Genomic DNA, 13,349 nt, shown 5'->3' on the forward strand with positions numbered 1-13,349 from the left:
TAAAAAAATTGAAACATAAATAACATAACTTTCAAAAAAGTATATATCATTTTTATAAAAGTGTCCATACTTATTTCACTGTTGAAAACATATTTATTATTATATTTGGTTAATATTGTTAAATTTAAATTCTAAATAATATTTTATAAAATATCAAAACAATCAAATAATATTTTGTGTAAATTAAATTATTAAATTAATATTGTAGGTGGAAAACATGAAACACTATTAAAAAATTGAAACATAAATTACATAACTTTAAAAAAAGTATATATCATTTTTATAAAAGTGTCCATACTTATAAAAGTAGGTCTAAGTCATGAAGAAATATTAAAAAATTGTACTACCGGTTCGTGTCGATCCAAATTAAAAATGTGTCGATCCAAAACGATATAACAGATAAAACTATGACAAAACCGGTATAGAAATGATAAAACCGGTCAAGCGCTACCGAATACATTTAAAGTGTCGGTACTTTAATATAAGGATCGACACTTCGTGAATTTAAAAGAGAAGCAGTTTTAAATCCTATAAAGTGTCGATACTTTTAAAAATTGTATCGATCCAAAACGATATACCAGGTAAAAATATGATAAAACCGGTAACAAAATGATAAAACCGGTAAAACGTTACCGGATATATTAAAAGTGTCGATACTTTATATAAGGATCGACACTTTGTGAATTTAAAAGAGAAGCAGTTATAGCGCCTATAATGTGTCGATACTTTAAAAAATATATCGATCCACAACGATATAACAGGTAAAAATATGATAAAACCGGTATCAAAATGATAAAACCGGTAAAATGATACCGGATATATTGAAAGTGTCGATACTTTCTTAAGTACGTGTAATAAATTATCGACACTTTCAAAGAAATAGGTAATTATCCTTTCGAAAGTATCGACACCTGACATAAAAGTATCGACACTTTTGTATTTGTATCGATTAAATATAAATAACATATCCGATGAAAATATAAAGGCCATAGCTAAATATCCTCTGAAAAAAGATAGAACGGACGAGTTTTTGAAATCGAAGCGTAATTGTTGCTGCATTTCAGATGGCGTTTCTAAAGCGAAGTTTGTTTGTTTGTTGCTGCAGTCGAATCGAAAAGTATGTTGTCGAAACCCTAATTTTTTATTATTACAGTAATCGCGATAGGGTTTTTTATGTGTTGTTTGGGGTTTTGGAGTAAGGAAGCATTTGGAACCGATTGCAGGTAGAAATAGATATTCAAGGAAAAATATAAATGTCGATACTTTTATTAAATATTATAGGTAGAAAATGATATTGTAGGTTGTATAAATGCGCCGACACATTTTGGTGTGGCCATTCAAATTCTTTTGAAGAAAACCGTTTTACCACAAGAGTAGTTATCTATATTTGTATATTGAATAAAGTGTATGTAACAAAATAATTTGATTTGCGTAAACTGATATATGAAGGAAAAATTGAGTCAATGGGTTGGAAAATTGTTGGTGGAGCTGATGACATTGAAATTGAGGCCGAGACTCGAAAGCAACCAAAGGGTGGATATATGTACTTCTAGTAAGTATCAATGTCTTTTTGTTATTATTGTTGAAATGATAATTGGATTAAAGTATCGATAAACTTTAAATTGATTACAAATTTTAAATGTTAACAGTATGGCCGAATGCAAAAGGATGAAGGGAGATGGCACACAGAGCGGTTCGGTATGTAAAATGAAATTGACATTGAGTAGTATTAGTATTTAGTGTTAATGTATTGATTAAGAAACGTTTATGTTTAATATTAGGTGAAAAAAAGATGTGAGGTCCAAATGGAATTCAATGAGTGATGTTGAAAAGGAACCTTACATCACACAGTCAATGAATGATAGTAAAGAATACAAAGAACGGAGGAAAGCACATGAAAATAAGGTATTCATTAAACTTGTAAATACGTTGATACAAAATATATATAAGAACTATAACATTATATATTGTTAAAAAATGTAGGAAGTGTCGACAAGATGCAGCATTAAAAGGGTGAATTTATTAATTAAACACCTTAAGGAGAAGGGTCAGTTGAATGTGCTGGGAGAAATAGGTTTTGGATCGTTGATCGGAGTAAGGGATCGACCTATTCGGAGGGAATTGTGTCGATCCTTGATGGCACAATTTGACGGCAGTCAATGTATGGCTAAGTATGGTGATTATTCATTCCCTCTGGGGGTATCGACTGCTGCAGTCGTCTTGGGGGTACAAAACAAAGGCAAAAGTGTTATAGAAGTCTGTAGGAGTAAGAACTGGAAAGCACTTGCCTCCAAATATGGTTTGAATCATAAGGTGACATATGCTGAAGTTGAAGAGGATATCAAAAGTGGATCTTACTGGGGGGATGAGCTGAAGGCCCGAGTTCTATTGTACCTTGTCGGGATATTTCTTTGTCCAACGGGTGATACGTCAACGAACAAGGAATATATGAAGCTCATTTGCGATGAAGGCTTGAAGGGTGAATTCAATTGGGCTGAATATATCCATTCGAGATTGATTGAATCAATAATCACCTTTAAAAAGGGCAGCCAGAGATGCCTCAAAGGGTGCATAGCAATCTTAGAGGTAAATGAGTTGAATCATTTTTTTGTGTTTTTATATAAAAATATAAATTTTATTATAAATGCAGGTTGCACTGTTCGATTTTTGGTCGGGCTGTGAGGCAGTGCCGGCTTATGAAAGAACCGGAGTGGCACGCATCCGTGCATGGGGGAAGGAAGAGGTGGTTAGAGTGATGGTGAAGTTGAAGTTGGATAGAGGGAAGAAACAAGAAATGGTAATAAATGTAATTAAATAATATTAAGAATATAATCAATGTCTTAATATTGTAATTTAATTTTGAAGGTTATTGGCAAGGATGTAGAGGAGGCAGAGGAGAAGAAAGGAGGGATGGTTGTATTGGGGGATGACGGTGAGTGGGACGACGGTGAGGGAAAACATAGTAACTTCAACATTTTGATGTCTGAATTGGCTGATATCAAAAAAATCCAATTTGAAATCATGCAAAGACAATCAAGAGTCGAAGAGAAACTTGATCGAGTCGTAGAGAAACTCGAGAGAGTCGAAGATACACTTGAGAGGCATAAGGGGGTAGTGGAAGGAAAAATAGATGGAGTGGTGAAAGAAGTAGAGGTGTTGAGGGGTGAAGTGGTGAAAGAAGTTGGGGTGTTAAGGGGTGATATTAAGATGGTGACGGGAGAAAAATTTGAGGGAGTGGTGAAGGAGGTTGTGGATTTGAGGAGTGAACTTACGGGGGTGAAGGGGGTGGTTGATAAATACTCGGATGAAGGAGCTCAATTGAAGGGTGAAATAAAAGAGATGAAGAGCTATGTAGAAAAAAAGTACGATGAACTGAAAAAATATGAAGAAGAAAAGAGGGAGGAGGAAGAAGAAGAGATTGAAGAAATGAGGAGGAAGGAAGTCGATGTCATTTATACACCGGAGAGTGTTATAGCAGCAGTTTTGGATTCGGAATGTCCTGCACCCCAGAAGAAGAAGCAGAAGGTAAGTTTAATAAAAGAATACTTAATTTGATTTTTATTATGTTGTTGTGACAAAAATTTGTATGCAAAATTGTAGGTTGAAAAAGCGGATATTCCAAGCGGAATTGATGACATCGAAGCTACAATTTGTGATTATTTATGGAATAGCGAGTTAGAATCGGGGTAAGTGAAATATATTGTTTTGTGAGTGATATTTAAATATTTCATGACAACATATTAATCCTAATGATTCATACAAATATTCTGTAATCTCAATGGGAAATCAATTCGCTACTGTATACGACGTTGCAACGTTGAAGCCTACGGAATGGGTTGGCGGTGTGGTAAGTAGAAAGTAGAAAATGTTAAAACTTATTGAATATGTTCTGATTGTGTAATTAATTTTGTTAGGTTATCGATTTGCTCGCCTGGACCATATGCTACGATTCTCAAAAGTCACTCCGGAGGATTGGCTACCTTCCATACCTCTTAGTGGTGAGTTAAATTAATAAATATTGAAAAGTAGTGTTATAGACGGTAAATTAATAATGTTTGTTGTGTAATTACAGCAACAGGCGTTGGATGCCAACAACAAAGAAAGTGTTGAGAGTATTTCTACCTTCTGGGGTGTCATATTGGATAACTATGTGAAATTCACCGACTGTGAGAAGGTAAGACACCATACCAATTGCAAATGATGTTTTCGGATATAGAATGTTGAATTTTGTCAAATTGGGTGTGAAATTTGTTGCAGATCATGATCACAATAAACTACCATAATTCACATTGGTATCTGTTGGTGTTGGATATGGTAGATCGTGTTGTAACAATATATGATAGTATGTTTACAACTGAAGCAGCTAAACAGAGAGTGAAGGATGCTAAGAGATTGGTATGTATGTATGTATGAAAGGACATTATGTAAATTATAATGCATAATTTTTTTGGTGCATAACTTCTTCTATTTTAATGCAGATTAAAATATTAGATTCTTATAATAAGAAACGCATTTGGGTTGAGTCCTGTGGATCTCTAGGAAAGTATCCCTTGAAAAATTTCAAATTTGTGGAGCATAAGAAGAATAAGCAATTGAATGGGTATGAGATGTTATCACAAATAGAAAGCTTAATTTATGCAGTATTCATCATAATTGACATGTGTGGTTTTCAAATTTTGTAACAAACATGATTGCGGCATGTATGTGATGATGTGGATGGAATCGATCTGTTCTACAGGGGCAACTGGTGATTTTGTAAGTGGATAGAAAAAATCGTTTGTGGTAAAATTGTTAAAAGTCGTAGATTGAATGCTGTAGTTGACAATACTTAACGTTCTGACAATTTGAATATAGGTTGTTGGAGACTGGGATCGATCGCGAATATTAAACGATCTCGTAAGCCACAATCAAAATGAACGAAGACAGGAGATAACAAAAGCTGCAATATTACATAAGAATAACAAAAGGATGCAATGATGTAAATGTAGGGTTAATTTTGTATAAGATTTATAATTTTGTATACGATTTATATTTTTGTATGTGAATATAATTATGAATGAGATGAGAAAAGTTAGCAGTATGTTGTTGTACATGTTTCTTATACACATTAAGGGTCATGTTGATACTTTGAAGTAAAAGGCAAATTTACAATATGGCCAACAGGGTGCACTCATAAAGTGTCGCTCCATATATAAAAAGTGTCAATCCCAAAAACATCGAAAACCAAAAGTATAATGTAATATGTAATTTTTCAATCTAACCGGTACAAGTCTACCGGTTTTATGAGAGAATATGTCTAAATAATGTGTCGACACTAATATAGTTTGTGTCGATATTTTTTTCCAGAATGAATGGAAAACAGGGTGCACCCATAAAGTGTCGATCCATATATAAAAAGTGTCAATCCCAAAAACATCGAAAACCAAAAGTATAATGTAATATGTAATTTTTCAATCTAACCGGTACAAGTCTACCGGTTTTATGAGAGAATATGTATAAATAATGTGTCGACACTAATATAGTTTGTGTCGATATTTTTTTTCCAGAATGAATGGAAAACAGGGTGCACCCATAAAGTGTCGATCCATATATAAAAAGTGTCGATCCCAAAATCATCGAACCCAAAAGTATAATGTAATATGTAATTTTTCAATCTAACCGGTACAATTATACCGGTTTTATGAGATAATATGTATAAATAATGTGTCGACACTAATATAGTTTGTGTCGATATTTTTTTTCCAGAATGAATGGAAAACAAGGTGCACCCATAAAGTGTCGATCCATATATAAAAAGTGTCGATCCCAAAATCATCGAACCCAAAAGTATAATGTAATATGTAATTTTTCAATCTAACCGGTACAATTATACCGGTTTTATGAGAGAATATGTCTAAATAATGTGTCGACACTAATATAGTTTGTGTCGATATTTTTTTTCCAGAATGAATGGAAAACAGGGTGCACCCATAAAGTGTCGATCCATATATAAAAAGTGTCGATCCCAAAATCATCGAACCCAAAAGTATAATGTAATATGTAATTTTTCAATCTAACCGGTACAATTATACCGGTTTTATGAGAGAATATGTCTAAATAATGTGTCGACACTAATATAGTTTGTGTCGATATTTTTTTTCCAGAATGAATGGAAAACAGGGTGCACCCATAAAGTGTCGATCCATATATAAAAAGTGTCGATCCCAAAATCATCGAACCCAAAAGTATAATGTAATATGTAATTTTTCAATCTAACTGGTACAATTATACCGGTTTTATGACAGAATATGTCTAAATAATGTGTCGACACTAATATAGTTTGTGTCGATATTTTTTTTCCAGAATGAATGGAAAACAGGGTGCACCCATAAAGTGTCGAGATCCATATATAAAAAGTGTCGATCCCAAAATCATCGAACCCAAAAGTATAATGTAATATGTAATTTTTCAATCTAACCGGTACAATTATACCTGTTTTATGAGAGAATATGTCTAAATAATGTGTCGACACTAATATAGTTTGTGTCGATATTTTTTTTTCCAGAATGAATGGAAAACAGGGTGCACCCATAAAGTGTCGATCCATATATAAAAAGTGTCGATCCCAAAATCATCGAACCCAAAAGTATAATGTAATATGTAATTTTTCAATCTAACCGGTACAATTATACCGGTTTTATGAGAGAATATGTCTAAATAATGTGTCGACACTAATATAGTTTGTGTCGATATTTTTTTTCCAGAATGAATGGAAAACAGGGTGCACCCATAAAGTGTCGATCCATATATAAAAAGTGTCGATCCCAAAATCATCGAACCCAAAAGTATAATGTAATATGTAATTTTTCAATCTAACCGGTACAAGTATACCGGTTTTATGAGAGAATATGTCTAAATAATGTGTCGACACGTTATAGTTTGTGTCGATACTAATTTAAATATCAAGTGTTTTTCCACCGTTTACGATATATAGTACTCTTAATCGAGAAACCCTAAACATAAAGGCAAGCAGGTAGATCTTCCTCTTTCTTCTACCGTTATCATAAGTGACGATCAGATATTCAGGTAAATTTATCGATATTTTATGGGTTTGATTGATTTCTATATTGGAGTTTTTTTCCTGAATGTGTTTGCGTTCCATTGTAATAGGGGAGCATCCAACCAAAATGGCTCCAAAACGTCAGCGTCAGAAGCGAGGTCTTTCTCAAAGCTCTTCTCAACCCAGTTCTTCTCAACCACCTCCTTCTGTAACAAACGATTCTTCTGAGGAAATCAGGTCCTTCGAAACTCTGAACTTTAGATCCGACATGGAGAAACAAAGATGGCAGACGAGTTTTAAAGTAAGGAAGATTCGTCCCGAACGTGTCATTGACCTGGGTTTCTTGTTTGATGATAAATATGCATTTAGTTTTAAATCCACATTTACATCTTGGGGTTGGCTTGAATTCCTTGGTGTAGAACCAAGATATTATCCCAACCTAGTTAGAGTCTTCTACAACAATGCTTCCTTACAGCACGAGCCTAATAAGACTAATATAATAGGAATTAATACACATGTCATGGGGAAGGATATATATATATCTCCAGAAACTATTGCGGAGGGTTTAGGTGTAGCGAATACAGGGGATTCAGATGAAAATGGTGTAGATTGGTCTACAATTAAACGGGTAACTAGAAATAGCCCAATTCACGTCGATGTAGAGTCGAGAGTGTTTCACAAAATGCTCACATGGTATATCCGGCCTAGTGGGGGAAAACATTCAACGCTTCGAGACAGCGATTATTGGTGGATAGCAAAGTATAAATCCAAAACGGCTCCAAACATTGCAAAACTCATATTTAATACAATTGTATATATGGTCACAAAGGGAGCAACAATTTCAACTACACTACCATATGGATGTGTCATCACCCATCTGTTGAAGAAGAAGGAAGTTGATTTTTCGCATGACGCCCCTGTTCGATTAACCCGCAAGATTGACATGGTATTTATTAAAAAAGCGGGATATGATTTTGTTGAAAAACTCGGTTGGAAGCGTGTCAAGGAGGTCAGATTAGATCAAGAGAGGGAGGAAATGGACCCCGTTGGCCATGAAGAAGAGCAACCAAGTGGAGACGCAATGATGGAAGAAGCTCCAGTTGCAGAGGATGTCACAATTAAGACCGTGATGGAATACATGGTCAATTTTCGGGAGCATATTGATTCCCTTGTGAGTGGAATGCGATCCGATATTTCATCATTGCAACGTGAAGTCTCCATGTTGCGTAACGAATTACGTCAACGACATCAAACGAGTTAGGTAATTCATTATCTATGTTTCTTAACATTTACACGTTCTGAACTTTATTTTATTTTCTTTTAACAGATGTGGACAACCAAGCGGTCGCAGAAGATGAAGCTGACGATGAAGATGACGATGATGATAACGATGAAGCTGGCGATGAAGATGATGACGATGATGATGATGATGATGAAGATGATGATCCAAACAAGTATATCGTGTCTGAAACGCCGCCTTCAAGAAAACTTTTAATTTTTGATCTCAATGGTGTCCTTGCCTACATCCCAAGACTGCCGGCAGGTTTTAATTCTATTCTTTTATATCCATTATTTTAACATATAAGCGTAGAACTTTAATCTCATTTTCTTCATGTTGTAGATGTTGTCCTCAGAAGAGGATTATTTGAATTTATGCAATTTTGTGTCGACAATTTTGTTGTTGCCCTTTGGTCTTCAAAGATGAGGTTAGAACATGTTTGAGGCAATTGAATTACTGTAGTCAAAATCGTTAATATACATTTGAATGTTAACATTCAAACTTGATTACAATCTCAGGCATAACGTCGACCGTGTACTTGAGAAACTACCTGTATTTTCCGAGCATTTTCTATTCGTGTGGGTAAGATGAATGTCATTACAGTTTGCTGACTTTTCATTGTCTATGATTCCTACATATTTATGTTCGACTGTTTGTGAACAGGATCAAAAAAAATGCAAAACATACGATTCTGTTACCTACTGTAAAGATCTCAATGATGTTTGGAACGCGTGTCCAGATTTTAACGAGCTAAATACACTTTTGGTCGATGATTCAGCGGAAAAAATGATTTATAATCCGGTAAGTTGCATTTATGCAATATGTTTTTCCAGTTGAACAGGTGTTCAGACATTGATTATTTTAACAACTTATGTGTTTATATAGAAATACAATTACATATGTCCACATACCTTTGACGCTGCTTCCCATTCGAACGACAAAGCTCTAGGTATGACACAAATTTATTCATGCTTATGCGAATTTAATTTATTGTTAGTAAAATTGCACCTCATTAGTTTGATAATTGAAACTATTTATGTATGTCCTCAGAAAAAGGCGGAAACATACGAGAGTATTTGGAAAATTTGTTGAAGGCCTCTAATGTTCCGGACTTCGTTAGAAACAACCCTTTTTCATCGGATTAATTTTTTTTGTCGGTACATTATTTGAACATTCTTGTGTATTTATATTTTGGTGTGATTATATTGTGTGTATATTTTCATTAATTATTCCATATTTGCTTCTATGTGTACATATACATTTGAGTGTCTATACTTTTTTTAATATATTGTAAAGTATCTATCCTTTTTATAAAAGTGTCTATACTTTTTCCACTGTGGAAAACATTAATTTAAGGTTATCTTTTGAGTGAGTTTTAAGATATTAATTTAGTAATTATAGGCGTCTAATGATTTATTTTTTACGTTACGGTATATATTATTATTAAATTAAAAATTCTTAATATTATTTTATAAAATATCAAAACAATCAACTAATTTTTTGTGCAAATGAAATTATTAAATTAATATTGTAGGTGGAAAACATGAAACATACTTAAAAAAAATTGAAACATAAATTACATATCTTTAAAAAAAGTATCGATCCTTTTTATAAAAAGTATGGACACTTTCAACATATTATAATAAAAAAGGTAAATTTGCAATGCTATCGGTATAAATATACCGGTTTTATGCGCGAATAGGTCTACAACCTATATCGACACTTTTTAATCTTGTGTCGGTACTTTATGTCCAGATTGGAAGAAAAATGTGTCGATACATTGTTAAAAAGTGTCGACATTTACACATCGGAACCCATAATTATAATGTAATAGATAATTTTGTAATATAACCGGTATAAATATACCAGTTTTATGCGCGAATAGGTCTACAACCTATATCGACACTTTTTAATATTGTGTCGGTACTTTATGTCCATATTGGAAGAAAAATGTGTCGATACGATTTAAAAAAGTATCGACATTTACACATCGGAACCCAGATTTATAATGTAATAGATAATTTTGTAATATAACCGGTATAAATAACCGGTTTTATGAGCGAATAGGTCTACAACCTATATCGACACTTTATAATATTGTGTCGGTACTTTATGTCCAGATTGGAAGAAAAATGTGTCGATACCATTTAAAAAAGTGTCGGTAATTTTAAGTAACGCGGTTTTTCTTCCTTCATTCAAAATATTTATATGTACATACAATAGGAGTCATGTTGATACTTACGATATATTATATGGAGATCGTTGTCATTCCATTCCGTCTTCGAAAAAATCAGTTGATGTAGGCTGTGTGCTTGTACTCAAACTGAGCTTGACTTGAGGACATGTTAGTTTGTTATGCCCCTCACCGTTGTAGTACCCACATCGCCTAATTTTCTTCTCGACCTTGTTCTTCGGCACTTCTTTTCGCTTGCGTTGTTTTCGTTGAGGGTCACGAACATTGTTTACTACAATGCTCTGGTTGACTGAATGATTCAAACCAAACGAGTTTTCTAATTCTTCTATTAGTTTTTTCATCTCATCTCTTGCGGTTTTGAAAGACTCGTCTGTCTTTGATGCAATGTAGCATAACCTACTTGACGTTGAACGTAGAGCAGCGACCCTTGCCATTTGCATCACTTCTGGAGACACATTCAAATCAACATAGCTGGGTGCAGAAGCCTTCGCATCATTAGTCCACCTACTTTGAATCAAAGTCCCGGGCAAATATGTGTAGTCCAATTGCTTCAAAATGTGAAGTTGATGGCGACACGGAAGTCCAACGGTCTCGAATTTTTTGCAGGAGCAAATTAGAGTTTTCGTACGAGAATCAAAACTAATTTCAAATTTCCTATTTTTTTCTGCGTACGTTGACAAAATATAATGTTGACATTCATCTGATAAGGACTTAATCTCTGCCTCAATCCGGTACAATGTCTCCCGTATAAGTTCATCTTGGAACGCACGAAAAGATTCGCGGGTAAAAATCGCAGCGGCATGGCTTTCAAGGTCGACCAGTTTTGTGATCTGAAAGGGCTTCGTATGGGAACTTAAGTAATCCGCTTTCAACTCGTTCATACGCATTCTACTAATTCCATCTTCAATTGCACGAACAACATCTAAATATGTCTTCTTGTGTTTCAGTGCAATAGCTAGTGAAGCATTCATAGACTCGCACCTTTGTGTTGAGCGAATATTGGCAAAGAAATTACCGGTTAGATATGCTTGTGCCCATAAGTGTCGTGTATTTCCCTTCTCAATCACCCATGGATGCTTTTGGACGTTGAATTCTGAAACAATCGAACGCCATTGAATATCAAATTCCTTGGTTGTCCACCAGGAAGTCATGCATTTTGAGAATGCTGCTGTAAACTTTGGGTCACCAATGTTAGCTTGTGCATTGCGAGAAAGATGCCAAGAACATAATCTGTGCTTAGCATAAGGGATAACAGATTTGATAGCCCTCTGCATTGCCCTATCCCCATCGGTTACAACGGAAATAGGTGATTTATTCATCATGGCTTCTAAAAAATTCTGTAGCACCCACTCGAAAGATTGAGACGTCTCGTCAGCGATTATGGCAGTGGCAAACACAATTGTGTTATGGTGATGATTGACACCAACAATAGGCATAATTGGTCGACCATACAATAACTACAAGTATATATTATCATTAAATTTAGGTATGTACAATAACTACATATTTAGGTATGTTTGTTAACTACATATTTAGGTATATACATCTTTTGAGTGAGTTTTAAGATATTAATTTAGTAATTATAGGCGTCTAATGATTTATTTTTTACGTTACGGTATATATTATTATTAAATTAAAAACAATAAACATATATATTACATATTTATTATTATCTTTGGTTAATGTTGTTAAATTTAAATTATAAATATTATTTTATAAAATATCAAAACAATCAAATAATTTTTTGTGTAAATGAAATTATTAAATTAATATTGTAGGTGGAAAACATGAAACACTGTTAAAAAAATTGAAACATAAATTACATAACTTTTAAAAAAAGTATCGATCCTTTTTATAAAAAGTATGGACACTTTCAATATAATAGGTAAACATATGATGTAATAGGTAGCGCTTATATAATGTAATAGGTAGTGGTTATATTGTAAAGTGTCTATCCTTTTTATAAAAGTGTCCATACTTTTTTCACTGTGGAAAACATTAATTTAAGGTTATCTTTTGAGTGAGTTTTAAGATATTAATTTAGTAATTATATGCGTCTAATGATTTATTTTTTACGTTACGATATATATTATTATTAAATTAAAAATTCTAAATAATATTTTATAAAATATCAAAAAATCAAATAATTTTTTTGTGCAAATGAAATTATTAAATTAATATTGTAGGTGGAAAACATGAAACACTATTAAAAAAAATTGAAACATAAATTACATAACTTTAAAAGAAGTATCGATCCTTTTTATAAAAAGTATGGACACTTTCAATATAATATAATGTAATAGGTAAATTTGCAATACTATCGGTATAAATATACCGGTTTACTTATAAAATAGGTAAATATAAGCGCTACCTATTACATTATATAAGCGCTACCTAGTATGTTATTGTACTTTATAATATTTCCGGTTAAATAATATAACATAAACGGTATAAATTTTAATCGGTCACTTATTTAACCGGCCACGCCGTATATTAACCGTTTTTTAGGCGCCGCACCGCAGAACTACCCGTTCTTTTTTATTCTTTTAGAATCCATAAATTGGAAGTTGAAAGTAAAAATCAAAGAAATAGAAAAGCACGGAGATAAGTGATAGTGCGTGCTAAACAATCATCCCTTAAAAAAGTGTTACGAGGGATGAATTTTGTTTTTTATTTTACAAAAATTAAGGGGAAAAGTACAAATTATGCTATTATTTTGTTGAGTTCTTTGAGTATTAAAAATTATAAAATGATCATTCGATTATTTGTATGTTTTAAAAATCTTTTTTTTTTGAAAAATTAACGGTCATTGAAATTGGAGGTTATAACCTGTTAAT

This window comes from Hibiscus syriacus, unplaced genomic scaffold (genome assembly GCF_006381635.1).
Source record: "Hibiscus syriacus cultivar Baekdansim isolate YM2019G1 unplaced genomic scaffold, ASM638163v2 tig00117056_pilon, whole genome shotgun sequence".
Lineage (NCBI taxonomy): Eukaryota > Viridiplantae > Streptophyta > Magnoliopsida > Malvales > Malvaceae > Hibiscus > Hibiscus syriacus.